This window comes from Narcine bancroftii, chromosome 14 (genome assembly GCF_036971445.1).
Source record: "Narcine bancroftii isolate sNarBan1 chromosome 14, sNarBan1.hap1, whole genome shotgun sequence".
NCBI classification, from domain to species: domain Eukaryota; kingdom Metazoa; phylum Chordata; class Chondrichthyes; order Torpediniformes; family Narcinidae; genus Narcine; species Narcine bancroftii.
Window position 1 is genome coordinate 64,047,149 of NC_091482.1, and position 14,686 is coordinate 64,061,834.

A 14,686-nucleotide genomic window follows, 5' to 3' on the forward strand; every position below is an offset into this window, starting at 1 on the left:
TCAGAAGAATTATTTAGTCTTTCATGTGATCGGCAGTTTATTGATCACTCCGAACTACCTCTGAATGGAGAAGGCAGTTAAGAGTCCAGCATTTTGGTGACTCCAGAGGTGCTGATCTGGATAGTTTCTTCTCTGGAGGACTTTGGTGAACCAGATTGGTGTTTCAGTTTTCATTCTGGGTTTATTTAATTGTGTTATGAATTACACGGTAGGATTGAAAACCATGTCTCTGGACTAATGGTCTGGAACTCTGCCTACAAGGCTATTCAGCCCTCCTGAATGCCAACCCCACAGTATTGGGCCCTCTGGACCCTGTTGCCCAAATGCACCCCATGTGACCAATTAACCTCCTAACCCCGGACGTCTTTAACCCTATAACCATATCCAGCACAGAACAGGCCAGTTTGGCCCTACTAGTCCATGCCGGAACAAATCCCCACCCTCCTAGTCCCACTGACCAGCACCCGGTCCATACCCCTCCAGTCCTCTCCCCTCTTGGAATGAGGAAATCGACGCAGGGAGAACATCATCCCCCAAACTGCTGACACAGAGAACACTGGATTGGAAGCAGGGTGGCTAGTGCTGTGGCCCACAGGGAGTTGTGCCAGAAACCAGGAGTGACCTGGTGTCCACTTCATCGCCCAGAAACAATGGATCACGTTCGGAAAATAAGAGCTTCCCAGGTGTCAGTTCTGAGAAGTCCTCTCCCACAAGGAACGGCAGGCCCCTCGAACAAGGTGAGGCTGGTGGCAGCGAGAACAGCTCGGGTGAAGGTATGATGGGGGCTGGGGGAGGGAGGAGAGGAGGGAGGGGAGAGGGGGAGGGAGGAGGGGAGGGAGAGGGGGGAGGGAGGGGAGGAGGGGAGGGGGAGGGAGGAGAGGAGGGAGGGGAGAGGGGGAGGGAGGAGAGGAGGGAGGGGAGAGGGGGAGGGAGGAGAGGAGGGAGGGGGGAGGGAGGGGGGGAGGGGGAGAGGGGGGAGGGAGGGAGGGGAGGAGGGGAGGGGGAGGGAGGAGAGGAGGGAGGGGAGAGGGGGAGGGGGAGGGGAGAGGGGGAGGGAGGAGGGAGGGGGAGGGGGAAGGGGGGGAGGGGGAGGGGGAAGGGGGGGAGGGGGAGGGGGAGGGGGGGAGGGGGAGGGGGAGGGGGGGAGGGGGAGGGGGAGGGGGGAGGTGGGGGAGGGAGGAGACATTCTCCCGCCCAACCAAGAAGCCGAGCGGACAGGCAGCAGGATGAGAAGACGCTCCATTCACCACCGACCAGCATGAAGTCAATCAAAGGTCAGCTTCCAAAAGAGCCCTGGTATTTTGTTTAAACTCAGGAAAAGTAGATTGCTTCCTGTTTACAGAGTAATTAGGTCATAAGGAGCAAATAGCAACTAAATAAAACTGCTCTCAAGTCGCCCGGCTACGTTTGGACTGTGGCTTCCCTGTCGGGCGAAGCGCGCAGACCTGCTGGGGAGCTCGGCCGGTCCCGCAGCCCCCGTGGGGGTGGGGGGGGGGGGGGTCGGGCTCGTCCTCCGGGAATAGGACCCTCTGCGCTCATGCCCGTCCCGTCCCCTCCGTGGCTCCAGCCCCACCGACCCTTCCCTCCCTGCTACCTCTCCCCTCCCCCCCCCCCCCCCCCGGCCGCAGACCCCCTCCTCCGTCCAGTCCCGGTCCAGCCTCACCCTCCTGCAGCCGAGCGGTGGCGAATTTGGCCGCAACTGAACTGTCCTCAACTTCTCTCACTCTCCAGACTCAAAAGGAGTTCAGAAAGGCAAGGGTTAGAGCCTTGGGGGGGGGGGGGTCACAGGGGCGGGGGGACAAGGGTGGGGGGACGGACACAGGGGTGGGGGCGGGAACACAGGGGTGAGGGGGACACAGGGGTGGGGGGGACAGGGGTGGGGGGACGGACACAGGGGTGGGGGCAGGGACACAGGGGTGGGGGCGGGGACACAGGGGTGGGGGCGGGGACACAGGGGTGGAGGGGGACACAGGGGTGGAGGGGGACAGGGGTGGAGGGGGACACAGGAGTGGGGGAGGGACACAGGGGTGGGGGGGTGGGACACAGGGGTGGGGTGGGGGTCAGGCCACTCACAGGGATGCAAGCCCAGGAAATCAGGTCTGGCCCTCGAAAAATCGCAATTGTTATCATTGAAATTGCTGCGTCTTCCTCATTTGATTTATTTTAGGGGACGGTCCGTGCAAAACAAAAAGGAATGTGTTTAGTCCTTTGACAGCAAGATCTGCCATAACTTTACCTATTCCTCTCTCACAGGAGGATGGCTCCGTGCAGGAGGGTCATTGTCCAATGCCTATCCCAGGGGATCTCAATCTGTGTGTGGGTTTGGTAATAGTGTGTGTGTTTGGGTTCAGTAATTGTGTGTGTTTGGGTTCAGTAATTGTGTTGGGTTCAGTAATTGTGTGTGTTTGGGTTCGGTAATTGTGTTGGGTTCGGTAATTGTGTGTGTTTGGGTTCGGTAATTGTGTTGGGTTCGGTAATTGTGTTGGGTTCAGTAATTGTGTGTGTGTTTGGGTTCAGTAATTGTGTTGGGTTCAGTAATTGTGTGTGTTTGGGTTCGGTAATTGTGTTGGGTTCGGTAATTGTGTGTGTTTGGGTTCGGTAATTGTGTTGGGTTCGGTAATTGTGTTGGGTTCAGTAATTGTGTGTGTGTTTGGGTTCAGTAATTGTGTTGGGTTCAGTAATTGTGTGTGTTTGGGTTCGGTAATTGTGTTGGGTTCGGTAATTGTGTTGGGTTCAGTAATTGTGTGTGTGTTTGGGTTCAGTAATTGTGTTGGGTTCAGTAATTGTGTGTGTTTGGGTTCGGTAATTGTGTTGGGTTCGGTAATTGTGTTGGGTTCAGTAATTGTGTGTGTTTGGGTTCGGTAATTGTGTTGGGTTCGGTAATTGTGTGTGTGTGGGTTCGGTTATTGTGTGTGTGTGAGGGGGGGTTTGGTAATTTGTGTGTGGGTTTGGTAATTGTGTGTGTGTTTGGGTTCAGTAATTGTGTGTGTTTGGGTTCGGTAATTGTGTTGGGTTCGGTAATTGTGTTGGGTTCGGTAATTGTGTTGGGTTCAGTAATTGTGTGTGTTTGGGTTCGGTAATTGTGTTGGGTTCAGTAATTGTGTGTGTTTGGGTTCGGTAATTGTGTTGGGTTCGGTAATTGTGTTGGGTTCAGTAATTGTGTGTGTTTGGGTTCGGTAATTGTGTTGGGTTCAGTAATTGTGTGTGTTTTGGTTCGGTAATTGTGTTGGGTTCGGTAATTGTGTTGGGTTCAGTAATTGTGTGTGTTTGGGTTCGGTAATTGTGTTGGGTTCAGTAATTGTGTGTGTTTGGGTTCGGTAATTGTGTTGGGTTCAGTAATTGTGTGTGTTTTGGTTCGGTAATTGTGTTGGGTTCAGTAATTGTGTGTGTTTGGGTTCGGTAATTGTGTTGGGTTCAGTAATTGTGTGTGTTTGGGTTCAGTAATTGTGTTGGGTTCAGTAATTGTGTGTGTTTGGGTTCGGTAATTGTGTTGGGTTCGGTAATTGTGTGTGTTTGGGTTCGGTAATTGTGTTGGGTTCGGTAATTGTGTTGGGTTCAGTAATTGTGTGTGTGTTTGGGTTCAGTAATTGTGTTGGGTTCAGTAATTGTGTGTTTTTGGGTTCGGTAATTGTGTTGGGTTCGGTAATTGTGTGTGTTTGGGTTCGGTAATTGTGTTGGGTTCGGTAATTGTGTTGGGTTCAGTAATTGTGTGTGTGTTTGGGTTCAGTAATTGTGTTGGGTTCAGTAATTGTGTGTGTTTGGGTTCGGTAATTGTGTTTGGTTCGGTAATTGTGTTGGGTTCAGTAATTGTGTGTGTGTTTGGGTTCAGTAATTGTGTTGGGTTCAGTAATTGTGTGTGTTTGGGTTCGGTAATTGTGTTGGGTTCGGTAATTGTGTTGGGTTCAGTAATTGTGTGTGTTTGGGTTCGGTAATTGTGTTGGGTTCGGTAATTGTGTGTGTGTGGGTTCGGTTATTGTGTGTGTGTGAGGGGGGGTTTGGTAATTTGTGTGTGGGTTTGGTAATTGTGTGTGTGTTTGGGTTCAGTAATTGTGTGTGTTTGGGTTCGGTAATTGTGTTGGGTTCGGTAATTGTGTTGGGTTCAGTAATTGTGTGTGTTTGGGTTCGGTAATTGTGTTGGGTTCAGTAATTGTGTGTGTTTGGGTTCGGTAATTGTGTTGGGTTCGGTAATTGTGTTGGGTTCAGTAATTGTGTGTGTTTGGGTTCGGTAATTGTGTTGGGTTCAGTAATTGTGTGTGTTTTGGTTCGGTAATTGTGTTGGGTTCGGTAATTGTGTTGGGTTCAGTAATTGTGTGTGTTTGGGTTCGGTAATTGTGTTGGGTTCAGTAATTGTGTGTGTTTGGGTTCGGTAATTGTGTTGGGTTCAGTAATTGTGTGTGTTTTGGTTCGGTAATTGTGTTGGGTTCAGTAATTGTGTGTGTTTGGGTTCGGTAATTGTGTTGGGTTCAGTAATTGTGTGTGTTTTGGTTCGGTAATTGTGTTGGGTTCGGTAATTGTGTTGGGTTCAGTAATTGTGTGTGTTTGGGTTCGGTAATTGTGTTGGGTTCAGTAATTGTGTGTGTTTGGGTTCGGTAATTGTGTTGGGTTCGGTAATTGTGTTGGGTTCAGTAATTGTGTGTGTTTGGGTTCGGTAATTGTGTTGGGTTCAGTAATTGTGTGTGTTTTGGTTCGGTAATTGTGTTGGGTTCGGTAATTGTGTGTGTGTGGGTTCAGTAATTGTGTGTGTTTGGGTTCGGTAATTGTGTTGGGTTCGGTAATTGTGTGTGTGTGGGTTCGGTTATTGTGTGTGTGTGAGGGGGGGTTTGGTAACTTGTGTGTGGGTTTGGTAATTGTGTGTGTGTTTGGGTTCAGTAATTGTGTGTGTTTGGGTTCGGTAATTGTGTTGGGTTCAGTAATTGTGTGTGTGTGGGTTCAGTAATTGTGTGTGTGTTTGGGTTTGGTAATTGTGTTGGGTTCAGTAATTGTGTGTGTGTGGGTTCGGTAATTGTGTGTGTGTGGGTTCAGTAATTGTGTGTGTGTTTGGGTTCGGTAATTGTGTTGGGTTCGGTAATTGTGTGTGTGTGGGTTCGGTTATTGTGTGTGTGTGAGGGGGGTTTGGTAATTTGTGTGTGGGTTTGGTAATTTGTGTGTGTGGGTTCGGTTATTGTGTGTGTGTGAGGGGGGGTTTGGTAATTTGTGTGTGGGTTTGGTAATTTGTGTGTGTGGGTTTGGTAATTGTGTGTGTGTTTGGGTTCGGTAATTGTGTTGGGTTCGGTAATTGTGTGTGTGTGGGGTTGGTAATAGTATGTGAGAGAGATAGATAAATAAAAATATCCATACAAGCATGTGTATGTGTTAGCATGAATGTGATTGAGTGCAGGAATGTAAATATTAACGAGAGCATGTGACTCCCAGACATCCATTGATGTCAAGTGATTCCACCAATCCCTCATTTGTGCATAAAACAGTCAGGTACACAACTTCCCCCCACCCCCAGCTCCCCAGACTGGAGTCACCTGATAATGACCCCTTCTCTTCCTCTTCCAGATACACCACTATCTCATCCCTTCTCGCTTTCTCTCTTTTGAATCCTCCTTGATGTCTTCAAGAAGGTCACCTCTGTGGCTCAGTCAGATTTTGTGGATTTCCTTAAAGGTGCTGCGTTGCGGGGTACTGGTGTAATGCTGCAAATGAGTGGCACAGCGTAATGCCCCCTGCTACCTGTTCATCTTCCTGTGGCAACAGTGCAAATTAAAAAGAGGACCAAAAAAGCAGAAGAGAAGACTGACATAGCCTGTTTGGCAAAACCCAGCAGATTGCCAGTGCTTCACCAGCCACCACGTTATGCATTTTAAACAGTTATTTTTTCAAGCTTTTCCATGAAGTTAGAGCCTCTTTAAGAAAGCTCTAATTCATCCACACCTGATGATTATTTAAAGCTATTACTTTGAGCACCGTGATTAATTAAAATAGCTTCAACCTCAGTGTAATATTTCAAGCATTAGCCAGTTATTTTGGGCTCTTTCCCTCAGATGAGTTAACTACAAAGTGCAGTCTTTTTCAGATACACAGGATTAATCCCGATTTACCAATTCAGTCTGTAATTTGACCCGCTCAGCAGAGCAAATGCTTTTGTGCATCCTTGGTGGTCCATGGATGTCTGCCTTCTTGTTTATCATTCACTTGGAAGTGATTTTAGTAACACTGCAAGACTTTGAACCACTTGTTTCGGGAAAGGAACACACAACAAAGGCATCAACCATAGCTTGATGGCCAACTGAAGATTAGGGGTTAAGGTCCTAATTCAGAAACCTGCGTCCAAGAATCGAGACCGCCATCTATTGAGAGAGCACCCCATACTGTCCAGTGAAATGCTAAACCAAGGCTCCATCTGCTGTCTCAAAGGTACCTTTAATTGTCACATGATAATACATTAAAAAAAGTTATAGGTGTGATTTACTTCAACTTTTGTCCGTCGTAAGAAAAAACAAAGAGGCGCCGTGAGCATTACCCAGCACCCCTAACAATAAGAGAAAGAAGCAAACGAGAGTCCCTTCAGAAACACTGAGTGCCCATGGATTCACTTCCAGCACAGACTCCTGTTCGATTAATTGGCAATCAGATCCAAACCTCCAATACCACCAGAAAAGTCTTCAGCACCCTTCAGGAACCCCTCATCACAGATGGATGTAAAAGATCCCATCGAGAAAGAACAGGGGAGATTTCCCGAGTGATCTGGACAATATTCTTCCCTCAATCACCATTGCTAGAATGGTCATCACTGCAATGCTGTTAGTGGGATCTTGCTGTGCAAAAAATGGGCACCGAAGTTGCATTTTAAAACCAAGTGCTGGAAGAACTCAGTGGGTCAGGCAGCATTCGCGGAGAGCAAGGGGTGGGAACTTTTTTTAAAAAAACATCTACTACATTAAGTAATCCCTATGCCAAAGGTAACCTGTGATTTGTAAAGGATTACTTAAGGTGGAATGTGAGTGGAAAGAAAAAGATTTGAAAACCACTGTTTCAATCACATCTAATTGACTTGTATGGGCAGGGTTTTATAACTCCAATGACAATTTTTCTCAAGCCAAATATTTCAGTAACAACCTCCCCTTCCCACTCACATACTACCTTAAGCAATCCCTTATCAATCAATCAGAGAGAGAGAGTCTTTCTTCCTCTTCCCACATGTATTCACATATCGCTTGCTGGCCCTTGCTCCTCCCATTTCCCCCTTATAATGGGGCGACCTCCTAGTTCTTAATATCCCCAATGAAGTGTTCTCAGCCTGAAAAGTTGACCTGCAAATTCCTCCAGCAGTGTGAGTTTGCTGCAGTTTTCCAGTGGCTGCAGACTTCTTGTTTTCCAGCATTTCAACTGTGATTAAATGGAACATCATTGGATGTCGAGCACTTGGATACATCTGAAAGGCAACCTTTCTTTCTGCAGATCACCACAGCATTGCTAGTTGGCAACACAAACAGAATTATGTTCAGCTGTTTAACACAGTCTGTACCTTTAAGGGAACTGTTTTAAATGGATAAAAGCAGATAGTTGGATGGTCAATAAAATCATTGATTCATTTATCTTCAGGTGGTGAAATCGCACTAAATAAATGATTGGAATGTGCAGTTGGGCTGTGATCTATAATTATCGGAAAATTATGTAGGAGCAGTGTTTGGGCTTGTGGAGGCCACAATCGTTTTGGTCATGTCATTGTATAAAGAACTACTGAAGGTAGTCTAAGGAGACAACAGAGGTTTGTTTTTTGATCATGGTTTGGGACGCTCTCTGAGGATGTCAATGAGGCTGGGTGGCAAGGACTTGGGGAGGATTTTAGTCATGTGGACAATCGATAGTCAGAAAGTCAAAACCAAAATACTATAGTCTAATCTCCAACCCCAAACATTCGCTGGGGCAACAGCTTTCTGACCTACTTTATACGCTGCCAGACAGAGATCCCTTGCAAATTGGAGGAGCAGCACCTCATCTTCCATCTGGAAGATGGATCTCATTAACATCAACTTCTCATCTATCCCTTAAACCACCCACCCTTCTTCTCCCCCCCAGTTGCCTTTCCCCCAGCTCTGTCTCCCTTTTCCCTCTGTCTCCTTTCACAGAGCCAAAATAAATGGCCTCTCCTCCTATCCAATTAACACCTTTTATTGGTCTGGACTCCTCCCCCTTGCCAGGCTTTATTCTGATGCTTTCCTGTTCCTGTTCCCATGGGGGCGGGAGAAGTGGATCTGGGGGTGGGGGGGGGGGGGGGGAACGTCTCCCTCTGAAAGCAGAGAATATTTGCCCAACATGTTGTAAAACTTTGTTATATTTTGAGGCAACTTTCATTCAACCTACTCCCAGCCTCCGAAATCACCACAACTCTGAGATCACCACAACTCAACCTTCTTTAGTGTAAATGCCCTGCCTCCATTCCGGAAGTAAGTATACTAATTTATTACGGGAAATTAACATAAAAACTATGAAAGATGGAGTTTGGCACCAAACCTGACCCGACGCAACCCTCGCTCAACTCCCGTGTATCCCGCCGCATTCCACGTTGATAATTTGTAGTATCATCACCTAATAGGAGGCCCTTCATGGGGTACACCGTCGCTAATTAGCGCAATCATTACTTTATAAGAGCCGCTCTCTGTCGAGTGTCCTCACCACCCGCCCTCCCAATCGACGCTATCAGTCAGAGGCCTCTGTGAAGCCTATAAACATGGCAAAGAGAGCTTCAGAATCCTCTATGGAAGAAACTTTAAAAAGATTTCATTCTGACATGATGTTTGAACTCTAATGTGTGTTTACTGCATTTGCACTGTCTGAGATGTCTGAGCCAGTTTTATTTTGAAGTTTTATTTTAAAATTTTATTTTAAAATAAAGAAACAAGCTAGTGATATTATGGTCTTCATTTATCTAAATTCATTTCATTTGCTTAAAGGGACCGCCATTTTAAAATGATTCAGAAATCAGGAAGATTCCAAACAATGGCAGGTGTCCGGACCTAAGGATCCCGGATAAAAGGTTAGGCACCTGTATATGTCTACTTCAGTTAATTTGTGCATATGTAAATATTTGCATTGCAATGTGAATGCATGTATCTGTAAGCCTGAGTAACTGAGTACATTTTTTAAATGGTGTTCCAAAATGAAAAGAATCCAAAATCCAAAACACTTCTGGTCCCTTGTATTTCGGATAAGGGGTACTCGACCTATAATTGCTTTCAACATATTAGCCCTCATCATCGGAGTACGAAGTGCACAAGCCAATCCAGGTCAACACTCATCCTTAACTGCACTCCAGGCTATTGAATGCGAGGTTTGATATTACAGTGAAGATGAGTGAGAAGGGAGTTGGTGCCCTGGGATTGGATCTGTGGTGGATCCAGTGGTGGACAGAGCTGGGGGAAAGGCATTGTGACTTGCCTGTCCGATTCACCCTGGTTGATTGAGCCCCTTCCAAGTCTACACACACACACACAAAACCTGAGACACAAGGTGCACTTACCCACTCGACCACTGGTAGCCCTCAGAAGCAGCACAGCACCAGTGACCCAGGTATGAATTCAGTGCCCTCTGGCCCCTCTGTCAGGAGTTTCTACGTTCTCTCCGTGGCTTGTTTGGGTTCCACTTCCCACCCTCCAAAACCATACAGGGTGGGTAGGTTAATTGGGTGGCACGGTTCTTAATGGCCAGAATTGTGTTGTAAATAAAAATAAAGAATAAAATAAGTTTGAGACAGAAGTGCTGTGTGTGCACAATGTCAAGACAGAGGCGCTGGGATATACCACTGGTGGAGGGGTCATTCACAGAGCCCTCTGACATTCTTGCTGTGGAACAAATACTAGGGAGCCAGGCACAGCCTTGTCTGGGAAATCTTTGCACAATTAGGTGGGCCCTCATGTAACAATCTGCCTTTTCCTTTGTCTACTTCAGTAATGCTCTGCAAATGGCAGGATAAAAGGGCTGGATTTCATGCTATTTTATTGACAACAAAAGCCCAGGCATTTTGTTTTCCTTACCAGGTATTTAGGTCCCCCACCAGCTCAGGTATGTGCAGAACTAAACAGAACTGACAGCCTCTTGTTAAAATGTACTCTGCATCTGGCTAATATTCAACTTAGGATCATCTGCTCTGATGATGTCACTGGAAAGCTGGTCTGAGGTTTAAATTTAATGATGTCACTGTCTTCCCAGAGTGGGCTCCTGTGCTGATTGACCAGCCCCATTCTTTTCACTGTCATCAAAGCCTTTTGGCCCTGCATGTCTCTGTTGCCTCTTCTCTGAATGTGTGTAACAGAAAGAATGTGCATTGTTATAGCACCTTTCAGAATTCAAGCATGTCTCAAAGTACTTCACAGTGAAATACTTCTGAAGCTTAGTAATTGAGTATGAGAGTTTCATGTTCAAGTTTGTTATCATTTGATTGCGCAAGTACAAGACGTAACAGTGTTTACCAGTCCTTGGGGCAAAAACATGCAAACACACAAACAGACTGTGGTGGTCCACCACCGGTCTACTACAGGGGGAAACACCTGTACCTGCAGGAGTGTAAGGGGACAGGACAACACCTGGCCGGCTGTCAATCAGTCGGCCTGAATGGATCAAGCCCCACCCGGTCGGGTGTCATTCACCCTCCGGGATATAAGCCTGCGCTGGCCTCCTGAAGCCTCACTCAGAGTCACTGCAGCTACAGCCAGCCTGGCTCTGTGGAAATCTTTGTGGATTAAAGCTTGCTGAACAGTCTTTACCTTGTGTGTGTCTGATTCTGGCTAACAGCGCACCACACATCCAGACAAGCAGTACACACACACACACACACACACACACACACACGTATATCTACATATGTATAGAAAATAAATATTGTCTAATAAATGAAGAGTCTCAGTTGGTTGGTGTGAGCAGTTCCTCTGGTTGTTCAGCATTCTCACTACCCGTGGGAAGAAGCTGTTTCTCAGCCTGGAGGTGCTGGCTCTGATCCTCCTGTATCTCATTTCCGATGGGAGCAGCTGAAATATGCTGTGTGAGGGGTGGAAGGGGTCCTCAACTACTTTGCACACTCTCTTCAGAATACGATCCTGATAGATCACATCAGAAATAGAGGTAAAGGCTCCTTTATTGTCACATAATACTACATTTAGAATGTAACGTGGATGAAATTCATTAACTTTTGTCTATCGTAAGGCAGGCAGAGAGTTGCCACTTTGTCCAGCACCCCTCACAGAAACCTACAGCACCTGGTGTTCCTGGGCTGTCTCCCCTCCAAGTTCTGACCAGGCCTGAGCCTGCTTAGCTTTCAAGATCAGAGTGATCCCCTCCGCCGCTCATATGGTCCTGTGGATTGACCTCCGATCCAATGTTCTGGTGCAACCGTCGCCTTCCACCTGCTCTGTCTCTCCCTTCCACCTCCTTTCACACAAACATTGTTTTAATTGTCTCTGATTGACTCGTTTTATGTACGGGTTCAGAACTCCAAAGGAAATGGGCCAAAGGCAATTTTTCTCAAGCAAAATATTTCAGTAACAATTGAGTCAAGAGCAGAGGTTCTCAACCTTCCCTTCCCACTCACACACCACCTTCAGCAATCCCTTACCAATCACAGAGCACTTATGGCGTAGGGATTGCTTAAGGTGGAATGTGAGTTTGGGGGCAGTTTGAAAACCACTAATTTAATTAAGACACAATTTAATTTAATTTAATTAAGGCACAAGAACAACTTGTCCGTGAACTACTCTTTGCAGACGATGCTGCTTTAGTTGCCCATTCAGAGCCAGCTCTTCAGTGCTTGACGTCCTGTTTTGCGGAAACTGCCAAAATGTTTGGCCTGGAAGTCAGCCTGAAGAAAACTGAGGTCCTCCATCAGCCAGCTCCCCACCATGACTACCAGTCCCCCCCACATCTCCATCGGGCACACAAAACTCAAAACGGTCAACCAGTTTACCTATCTCGTCTGCACCATTTCATCGGATGCAAGGATCGACAACGAGATAGACAACAGACTCGCCAAGGCAAATAGCGCCTTTGGAAGACTACATAAAAGAGTCTGGAAAAACAACCAACTGAAAAACCTCACAAAGATTAGCGTATACAGAGCCGTTGTCATACCCACACTCTTGTTCAGCTCCGAATCATGGGTCCTCTACCGGCATCACCTAAGGCTCCTAGAACGCTTCCACCAGCGTTGTCTCTGCTCCATCCTCAACATTCATTGGAGCGACTTCATCACCAACATCGAAGTACTCGAGATGGCAGAGGCCGACAGCATCGAATCCATGCTGCTGAAGATCCAGCTGCGCTGGGTAGGTCACGTCTCCAGAATGGAGGACCATCGCCTTCCCAAGATCGTGTTATATGACGAGCTCTCCACTGGCCACCGAGACAGAGGTGCACCAAAGAAGAGGTACAAGGACTGCCTAAAGAAATCTCATGGTGCCTGCCCCATTGACCACCGCCAGTGGGCTGATATCGCCTCAAACCGTGCATCTTGGCGCCTCACAGTTTGGTGGGCAGCAACCTCCTTTGGAGAAGACTGCAGAGCCCACCTCACTGACAAAAGACAAAGGAGGAAAAACCCAACACCCAACCCCAACCCACCAATTTTCCCTTGCAACCGCTGCAACCGTGTCTGCCTGTCCCGCATCGGACTTGTCAGCCACAAACGAGCCTGCAGCTGACGTGGACATTACCCCTCCATTAATCTTCGTCTGCAAAGCCAAGCCAAAGAAGAAAGAAGAAGAATTTAGGGTCTATAATTGTAGTTGGTTTTCTTTTGCAAAGTATCCGTTTGACTGCAGCAAGAAATAATTTCGGTGCATATGCACATTGGACAATAAACCGGTGGTCATTATTGTTTTCCTCTATTAGACTTCGGTGTGTCACACTTCACTCCATTGCCATGAGTGGCTGCAAGCTACATTCTCTTGAAGGGGGTAGTGACTGCAGTGAAGTACATTGTGTATTTTTTCTACATTGTACAGAGGTTCCACAATCTTTGTCAGTGAAGATTGTAGGCAAAAGTAGAGTATAGATTACTGAGCGCAGTAAAGGCTGTGTGCAAAACATTTATGTTCCAGTGATGGTACGTTAATTGATATCTATTTTGCCAGTGCTGCCAGGTTTATCCTGTGTTTTACAGTAAGCGATTAGCACAGGTCTTAGGTTGCACCTTGCCAGTCAATTTCTCAGCGTTAAATGTGCAAAGCCCATCAGATCGTGCCATTCAATGTCCAGAAATACTGAGGCCAATATTTCAATTGTTGCTGACCAAGAAATGCTGGCGTGACCTGATGTGCCCAAATTACTCTTAAAATACCTTGTACAAATAGGTCCAACTTCCAGATGTTCGAGTTTTATGTACAGTCCCCTACCTTAACCTCAGTTAAAGCTTGTACTTTGCCGTCTCTGGATTTGGAGAGGCCAAGCCGCTAATTACCTTTCAGAATGACAGGCGGTATTAGCTGTTAGTGAGACATGACCGTGTTGGCAGTGCTAGTTGACTTAAGAGGTTGTTTCTGCCTCTTTTCCATTTAGAGTCACAATCGGATTGAGAAACAAGCATATACCTGTCTTATAAAGTGAGTTAGCTTATAACTCTAACCAACATATTCCTTAAAGGAGAACTGGAACTGAATATTGGAATTGAACCACTGCAGAAAACTATCTTACAGATTGATTTTTTTTTGCTGGTTTTAAACCAGTAATTTTCAATTTTTTTCCTTCCTCTCACATAGTGATCCCTATGCCATAGCTGCTCTGTGATTTGTAAGGGATTATTTAAGGTGGTATGCGAATTGGGGGGTGGGGGGGGCGGGGAGGTTGAGAACCACTGCTCTGGACCCAATTGTTACTGAAATATTTTGCTGGAGGAAAATGGTCCTTGGCCCATTTCCTCTGGAGTTAGGAAACCGTTGTGGCGGCTCACCCAGGCGGCAAGCAGTCGCGGGCGGGTCCACAGCCAGCAACACCCATGGGGACTCTCAGTGCGGGGCAAAGCCTCGGCCCGTAAGCTGACGTTACTTCCTCCCCGTGGGGCGCGAGGGTCACTGGGAAGCGCAGGCCTCTTAAGTGCGTGATTTTGAAATAGTAGATGTTGAACTGAAACTCTACTCGACTCGGCATGTTTCTTTCACTCACAGTGTCCTACCAGCCACACTGTGCACATAACAAGTCAATTAAGTAGGATTTAAAAAGTGGTTTTCAAACCTTCCACTCACAGAGCACCTTAAGTAATCCCAGGGATAGGGATAACTTAAGGTGCTCTGTGAGTGGAAAGAAAAAGTTTGAAACTACTGATTTAAACCATCCCTAAAGTTTACAGGAAACAACATTATGCTTCCCAAAGTATGGAACAAGAATATAGGTTGGAATGCTCAACCCTCAAATTGGAGCTGATGTAACGGCAGCATTGCTGTTGGTGTGGACCAGAGAGAACAGAGAGCGGAGACTGTAGCAGCAATAATTTACCCAGTTTACATACAATTAAAGAATACTCTCATTCGAATCCACCAGCACCAAAACACGTGACAAGAAATCCGCTCCCGACGCAAGTAAGCATGCAACTGTGACAAAACTCAGCGCTGCTCTGCAGGGTCACACCACTTAATCTTAATGCCGACAGGTCCGTGTAGGTTTTAAATGGCCTCTTAAAGGTAGATGACGGTGTTTTTAAACTAAAATCCTGAAA

General features: G+C 46.7%; 1 long non-coding RNA gene across 1 annotated transcript in view; it reads left to right on the forward strand.

The window, feature by feature from the left end:
• The first annotated feature begins 1,200 nt into the window (after window positions 1–1,200).
• The window catches only part of LOC138749378 (uncharacterized), a 144,494-nt gene continuing 131,008 nt past the window's right edge, over window positions 1,201–14,686 (forward strand). The window contains exons 1-2 of the long non-coding RNA XR_011348590.1: window positions 1,201–1,274; window positions 8,943–9,025. This is a non-coding gene — a long non-coding RNA (uncharacterized lncRNA). The remainder of the gene's footprint in view (window positions 1,275–8,942; window positions 9,026–14,686) is intronic.